This window comes from Arachis hypogaea, chromosome 5 (genome assembly GCF_003086295.3).
Source record: "Arachis hypogaea cultivar Tifrunner chromosome 5, arahy.Tifrunner.gnm2.J5K5, whole genome shotgun sequence".
Taxonomy (NCBI): domain Eukaryota; kingdom Viridiplantae; phylum Streptophyta; class Magnoliopsida; order Fabales; family Fabaceae; genus Arachis; species Arachis hypogaea.
The window spans coordinates 87,606,716-87,614,463 of NC_092040.1; positions in this window are offsets into that span (position 1 = coordinate 87,606,716).

Here is a 7,748-nt window from a genome sequence, read left to right on the forward strand (position 1 = left end):
CCAATGGCATGGTCACTGGCATCACACATCAGTTCAAATGGCAATGTCCAGTTTGGTGCAGAGATGATTGGTGCTGTGACCAATTTAGCTTTTAAAGTCTCAAATGCCTACAGAAACTCCTTATCAAAGATAAATGGCGTGTCAGCAGCTAGCAGATTACTCAGAGGTTTGGCGATTTTTGAAAAATCCTTTATAAACCTCCTATAGAATCCTGCATGCCCCAGAAAGCTTTTGATTGCCTTAACATTAGCAGGTGGTGGTAATTTTTCAATTACCTCTACCTTAGCTTTATCCACCTCTATTCCCTTGTTCGAAAATTTGTGCCCAAGGACAATTCCTTCAGTCACCATAAAGTGACACTTCTCCAAGTTTAAAACCAGGTTGGTCTCTTGGCACCTCTTTAGAACAAGTGCTAGATGGTTAAGACAGGAGTTGAATGAGTCTCCAAATATTGAAAAGTCATCCATGAATACTTCCAGAAATTTTTCCACCATGTCAGAGAAAATTGAGAGCAAGCACCTCTGAAAGGTTGCAGGTGCATTGCACAGGCCAAATGGCATCCTTCTGTATGCAAATACTCCAAATGGGCATGTGAATGCCGTTTTCTCTTGATCTTTTGGATCTACTGCAATTTGATTATAACCTAAATATCCATCCAGGAAGCAGTAGTATTCATGACCTGCTAGTCTTTCTAGCATCTGGTCTATGAATGGTAAAGGAAAATGATCATTTCTGGTAGCTGTATTGAGCCTTCTATAATCAATACACATACGCCACCTTGTAACTGTTCTTGTAGGAACCAGCTCATTTTTTTCATTATGAACCACTGTCATGCCTCCCTTTTTAGGGATGACTTGGACAGGGCTTACTCAGGGGCTATCAGAAATAGGATAAATAATCCCAGCCTCTAGTAATTTAGTGACCTCCTTCTGCACCACTTCCTTCATGGCTGGATTCAGCCGCCTTTGTGGTTGAACCACTGGCTTGGCGTCACCCTCCAGTAAGATCTTGTGCATGCATCTGGCTGGGCTAATGCCCTTGAGATCACTGATGGACCACCCAAGAGCTGTCTTGTGTGTCCTTAGCACTTGAATTAGTGCTTCCTCTTCCTGTGGCTCTAAGGTAGAGCTTATGATTACAGGAAAGGTATCACATTCTCCCAGAAATGCATATTTCAGGGATGGTGGTAATGGTTTGAGCTCGGGTTTGGGAGGTTTCTCCTCTTCCTGAAGGATTTTCAGAGGTTCTATTATTCTCTCTGATTCCTCCAAATCAGGCTGAACATCTTTAAAGATGTTCTCTAGCTCTGATTTGAGACTCTCAGCCATATTGACCTCTCTTACCAGAGAGTCAATGATATCAGCACTCATGCAGTCATTTGGGGTGTCTGGATGTTGCATAGCTTTGACAACATTCAACTTGAACTCCTCCTCATTGACTCTCAGGGTTACTTCCCCTTTTTGGACGTCAATGAGGGTTCGGCCAGTTGCTAGGAAAGGTCTTCCTAGAATGAGAGTTGCACTATTGTGCTCCTCCATTTCCAGCACCACAAAGTCAGTAGGAAAGGCAAATAGCCCAACCTTGACAATCATATCTTCAATCACGCCTGATGGGTATTTAATGGAGCCATCAGCAAGTTGAAGACATATCCGGGTTGGTTTGACTTCTTCAGTCAAACCAAGCTTTGTGATAATAGATGCAGGTATTAGGTTGATACTTGCCCCAAGATCACATAGAGCTTGTTTGGTACAATTACCCTCTAATGTGCATGGTATCATAAAGCTTCCAGGATCCTTAAGCTTCTCAGGTAAGCTTTTCAGGATGACTGCACTGCATTCTTCAATGAGGTAAACTTTTTCAGTTTTCCTCCAATCCTTCTTATGACTTAAGATCTCTTTCATGAACTTAGCATAAGATGGTATTTGCTCAAGTGCCTCTGCAAACGGAATCTTTATTTCAAGAGTCTTGAGATAGTCTGCAAAGCGGGCAAATTGCTTATCCTGTTCCGCTTGACGGAGTTTTTGAGGATAAGGCATTTTGGCTTTGTATTCCTCAACCTTAGTTGCTGTAGGTTTATTACCTACAGAAGTGAGTTGGGAAGCCTTTTTAGAAGGGTTGTTATCAGCACTTGTATGTGTCTGATCCCCCACTGGCATTTGAATGCCAGGGGTGGAAGCTGGAGCGGCGTTAGACGCCAGCTCCTTGCCTATTCCTGGCGTCTGAATGCCAGAACTGTGTTTCCTTTGGGCGTTCAACGCCAATTCATTGCTTGTTTCTGGCGTTGGACACCAGAACTGAGCATGGTCTGAGCATTCAGCGCCAGCTTTCCACCCATTTTCTAGGCTCTGACTGTCCTCAGGTGGATTTTGGGTGGTTTGCTCATTTCTTGGCTTCTTGCTACCTTGAAGTGAAGTATTTAATGTTTTTCTATTTCTTAATTGAACTGCTTGACATTCTTCTGTTATTTGTTTTAATAGCTGTTGTTTTGTTTGCTTCAACTGTACTTCCATATTTTTATTAGCCATTCTTATTTCTTGTAGTATCTCCTTGAATTTGGCTAACTGTTTTGTTAGAAAATCTAATTGCTGATTGAATTCAGCAGCTTGATCTGCAGGACTAAGTTCAGCAGTTACTGTTTTAGCCTCTTCCTTCTTAGGAAGTTCACTGCTTAGATACAGGTGCTGATTCCTGGCAACTGTATCAATGAGCTCTTGAGCTTCTTCAATTGTCTTTCTCATGTGAATAGATCCACCAGCTGAGTGGTCTAGAGAAGTCTGAGCTCTTTCTGTAAGCCCATAGTAGAAGATGTCTAACTGCACCCACTCTGAAAACATTTCAGAGGGGCATTTTCTTAGCATCTCTCTGTATCTCTCCCAGGCACCATAAAGGGATTCATTATCTCCTTGTTTGAAGCCTTGGATGCTTAACCTTAGCTGTGTCATCTGTTTTGGAGGAAAATAGTGATTCAGGAATTTTTCTGACAGCTGTTTCCATGTCTTTATGCTGTCCTTAGGTTGGTTATTTAACCACCTCTTAGCTTGATCTTTTACAGCGAATGGAAATAGTAGTAATCTGTAGACATCCTGATCTACTTCTTTATCATGTACTGTGTCAGCAATTTGTAAAAATTATGCCAGAAACTCTGTAGGTTCTTCATGTGGAAGACCAGAATACTGGCAGCTTTGCTGCACCATAATAATGAGCTGAGGATTCAACTCAAAGCTACTAACTCCAATGGAGGGTATATAGATACTATTCCCATATGAAGCAGTAGTGGGGTTAGCATATGACCCCAGAGTCCTCCTAGACTGTTCATTTCCACTTAGTTCCATGATGGAGCAAGGGAGATGGTATGGATGTTGATATTGTTTATTTTATTTAATTTATTATATAAAGAAAATTGATTTTCGAAATAATAAAATAAAATAAAATAAAAACCGAAATAAAAATAAAAGTAAAATAAATAAAGAAAGAAAATTAACAATTAAAATAAATATTTGAAAAATTTTGAAATTGAAATCTGAAAAAAATTTCAAAAATATAGTTTAAAACCAGTTAGAAAAGATATTTTTTTTTTGAATTTTGAATTTTATGATGAAAGAGAAAAACACATAAAAGACACAAGACTTAAAATTTTTAGATCTAATGCTCCTTATTTTCGAAAATTTTGGAGGGAAAACACCAAGGAATACCAAACTTAAAAATTTTAAGATCAAAACACAAAGAAGACTCAAGAACACTTTGAAGACTCATAAGAACACCAAGAACAAAAGGAAGAACACTAAACTTAAAAATTTTTTAGAAATCAAAATAATCTTCGAAAATTATATCAAAATTAGCAAGAAAACACCAAACTTAAAGTTTGGCACAGGAGTAAATCAAGAAAAATTATTTTTGAAAAAGATTTTAAAAAGAAGATACCCAATTGCCAAGAACATAAGCCAACGCTCTAACCAACTGAGTTATAAATGTAACACTTGTTTTGAATAGGTATATTTGGATTATTCCTTTTGGAAGACTAATGCTTTGGAAAAGAACAAGAAAAACAAGAAAAGGCACAGAACAAGAAAAACTAAAAATCAAACAAGAAAAATAAATAAGAACAACTTAAAGATCAAAGAAAAGAAATTCGAAAATTTAAAAGAAAAATATAAAATATGCAATTAACACCAAACTTATAACAAGACACTAGACTCAAAGAAAAATTAAAAATTAATAAAGAAAAATAATATTTTTGAAAAGAAAATAAAAGACTCTGACCCAATTGCCAAAATCTTCCTAATCTAAGAAATAAAATAAACCTTTAGTTGTTCAAACTCGAACAATCCCTGGCAACGGCGCCAAAAACTTGGTGCACGAAATTGCAATCACACTTTTGCAATCCGCACAACTAACCAGCAAGTGCACTGGATCGTCCAAGTAATACCTTACATGAGTAAGGGTCGATCCCACGAAGATTATTGGTTTGAAGCAAGCTATGTTTATTTTATTATTCTTAGTCAGGATTTCAATTAAAATTATCAGTTTGAATTATTAGAAAAATAAAAGAGCGTGAATTAATTACTTGTAATGCAGTAATGGAGAATATGTTGGAGTTTTGGAGATGCTTTGTCTTCTGAATTCCTGTAATGTAATATTCAACTCAATTCCAAAGTGCAAAGTTCCTTCCATGGCAAGCTGTATGTAGGGTGTCACCATTGTCAGTGGCTACCTCCCATCCTCTCAGTGAAAACGGTCCAGATGCTCTGTTACAGCACGGCTAATCAGCTGTTGGTTCTCGATCATGTTGGAATAGGATCCATTGATCCTTTTGCGTTTGTCATCATGCCCAGCAATCGCGAGTTTGAAGCTCGTCACAGCCATTCAATCCTTGAATCCTACTCGAAATACCACAGACAAGGTTTAGACTTTCTGGATCCTCAAGAGTGGCCGCCATCAATTCTAGCTTATACCACGAAGATTCTGATTAAGGAATCTAAGAGAAGCTCATTCAATCTGATGTAGAACGGAGGTGGTTGTCAGGCACACGTTCATGGATTGAGGAAGGTGATGAGTGTCACGGATCATCACCTTCTTCATAATTAAGCGCGAATGAACATCTTAGATAGGAACACACACGTTTGAATGGAGAAATAGAAACAATTGCATTAATTCATCGAGACGCTGCAGAGCTCCTCACCCCCAACAATGGAGTTTAGAGACTCATGCCATCAAAGTGTATAAAATTCAGATCTGAAAATGTCATGAGGTACAAAATAAGTCTCTAAAAGTTGTTTAAATAGTAAACTAGTAACCTAGGTTTACAGAATATGAGTAAACTAAGATAATTGGTGCAGAAATCCACTTCTGGGGCCCACTTGGTGTGTGTTGGGGCTGAGACTTAAGCCTCTCACGTGCTTGGGCTGTTTCTGGAGTTGAATGCCAGGTTGTAACGTGTTTTGGGCGTTGAACTCCAACTTGTAACCTGTTTCTGGCGCTGGACGCCATACTGTAGCATGGAACTGGCGTTGAACGCCAGTTTACGTTATCTATCTTTGTGCAAAGTATAGACTATTATATATTTCTGGAAAGCCCTGGATGTCTACTTTCCAACCCAATTAAGAGCGCGTCAATTGGTCTCCTGTAGCTCCAGAAAATCCATTCCGAGTGGAGGGAGCTTAGGATCCAACAGCATCAGCAGTCCTTTTTCAGCCTAAATCAGATTTTTGCTCAGCTCCCTCAATTTCAGCCAGAAAATACCTGAAATCACAGAAAAATACACAAACTCATAGTAAAGTCCAGAAATATGATTTTTGCCTAAAAACTAATAAAATTCTATTAAAAACTAATTAGAACATACTAAAATCTATATGAAATTACCCCCAAAAAGTGTATAAAATATCCGCTCATCAGCAACTAATCCTCCACTGTTAAGGTTAGGAGCTCTTTCTATTTGTAGTGGATTAATTCGTTTGATCTTTCTAATTATTCATGTTTTGATTTATATTTCAATAATTATTTTCGCTCTTAATTTTATGAATATTGGGTGGAACGGAAGTATGACCCATGTTCTAATTGAGTTCTTGTAAAACTTGGAAAAGCTCTTTACTTGAACAACAGCTTGGAAATATATTATACTGAATTTTTAATTGTTTGTATTTAATGAGATACGTGACATATAATCCCCTTATTTGTGGATAATTATGATTCTTTTGGCATATAAACTAGAAATCGATCATCACCCTCTAATTAGAATTAATTGACCAAGAAATTGGCAATTAATAAATTTTAGAGGAGACTAGGAAGGTCTAAGGAATTAGGGTCTAGTCACATATAGTTTGCCATGAAATTAGATCTTGCATGATTAAATTAATTAGTAATAAAAGTTAATCCGGAAATTAGATAACTCTGAAACCTTAACTGTTTTCTCCATATTTTATTCCCAATTTATTTATCTGCCTGTCTTTGATATTCTGAATTTACACTTAAACCTTTTGAACATCTCAAAACCAATTTTTGCTTGCCTAACTAATCCAATCACTCAATCATTGTTGCTTGATCCATCAATCCTCGTGGGATCGACCCTTACTCACGTAAGGTATTACTTGGTACGACCCAATGCACTTGCCGGTTAGTAAGTGTGGGTTATAAAAACCACACCAAGCAGGTTAGTAAAGTATGATCTATCTGAAATGAGGATGCAAGCTCTTTGACAAACCTACTGAGTTTTGACACTCTTACCGGCTGGGGTGGTTACTAGTAGGACATATGGTAATTTGGTCATGTATAAACGGATTGTAATAGTAGCAGAGAGAGATATAAATGAATGAGAAGCACCAGTATCATATAGGATAGTTAAAGGAGTTCCATTAATTGTGCACTTACCCTCGATTCGATCTTCTGACTGGTGGGCTTCCTCGCTGCTGAGGGCAAAGACTCGTCCTTGACGTTGGGGTGCATTGGCAGAGGGTGGGGGAACTGCTGGACATTCCCTGGCGATATGTCCCGGCTGGAAATACCGAAAGCAGATATTTTGCCTGGTAAGGCACCTGCCCCTATGTTTCTTTCCACACGAGGCACACTCCCTGAGTTCGGTGGCTTTTAGTGAGGTGTCAGTGGGAGGTTTCTGGCGATTCGTGCCCTGTTAAGGTTGCCTTCCTGTAGGTCTTCCAAGAAATGCCCTTTTCTATGACAGCTGCTGAGAAGATCCTTGATTCAGCTGTCTTTTCTTGAAAGCCTCGCTTCTTTCTGACGCTAGTTTCTTGGTGCATTCTTCGATCACCTGGCACTTGCTAACAAGGGAGGAGAACTCCTGGGTTTCCAGTAGGGCTATTGCGGCTAGGATCTCTGCCCTGAGCCCTCCTTGATACTTCATACATTTCCATTTTTCATCTGGATTAGCCTTATACATTGCGAAAAATTTACAGAGCCTCTCAAACTTCTCTGTGTACTCTGCAATACTCATCCTATCTTGCTTCAGCTGAAGAAACTCCATCTCCTTAGACTCTCAAACAGAAAGGGAGAAGTACTTCTTGTAGAAAGCTTCCTTGAAGGTGGCCCAGCTGATATCTGTTCCAGCATATTCCAACAACCGTCTTGCTCCATCCCACCAGAATTCGGCATCAGCTTTGAGCATGAAGGTAGCGTAATTCACTTGCTGCACCTCAGTGCATGAAAAAATTGTGAATACTTTCTCCATTTCTGTCAGCCATTCCTCTACCTTATCAGGGTCGAGGGCCCCACGGAACTCAAGTGGACCAATCTTCTTG